This window comes from Psammomys obesus, unplaced genomic scaffold (genome assembly GCF_907164565.1).
Source record: "Psammomys obesus unplaced genomic scaffold, mPsaObe1.curated_primary_1811, whole genome shotgun sequence".
NCBI classification, from domain to species: Eukaryota; Metazoa; Chordata; class Mammalia; order Rodentia; family Muridae; genus Psammomys; species Psammomys obesus.
In genome coordinates this window covers 9497006-9497789 of record NW_026596069.1, presented here as the reverse complement: position 1 = coordinate 9497789, position 784 = coordinate 9497006, and positions in this window count along the sequence as shown.

The window sequence follows — 784 nt, the reverse complement described above, 5'->3', positions numbered from 1 at the left end:
TGTGTGTGTGTGTGTGTGTGTGTGTGTGTGTGTGTGTGTGTGTGTGTAGAAGACAGTTGTTCTTACCAGAGCAGGGCAGGGGCTGTTGCAGTAAAGGAAGTAAGGCACCCACATATATTGCTGAGGAGACAGATGGAAATGGGTATATTTGCCTAGAACTCCATTCCTGTAAAAAAGACATCATACATTAAGGATAGATCATCATAGAATCCTCTTTAAAATGGAAAATGGATGTGGCTAAACACCAATTTTAATAACACACTAGTATAAAAATTTTAAATAAGTTTTACAGGTATTTTCATTAAATATTTTCTGAACACTTTTCCCACAAATGTTTTGATACAATGGAAATGTGGAGGGGCACAATCAAAAGTTTCTTTTTTATTTCATTTTTCTTTCCTTTTTGTTGAAAATAGATTCTTTTTCACATATTTTCTTTGCACTGCTCCTTCCAGTTCCTCCCCATCCCCTTCCTTGAATCTACTCCCTTTTTGTATTTTATTAGAAGAGAACAGGCTTCTGATAGATAATGATAAAATGTAACAAAATAAAGTATATGACTAAAGAAACCCTATCACATCAATGTTGGAGAAGACATCAGAAGAAAAAGAGCCCCAAGATAAGTCCACCGACACACTATTCACACACTGAGGAATCCCATAAAAACACTAAACTTCAAAATCATCACATATACGTGCCTCTAAATCCACTCCATTATACATATATATATATATATATATATATATATATATATATATATATATATATATATATATATATATAT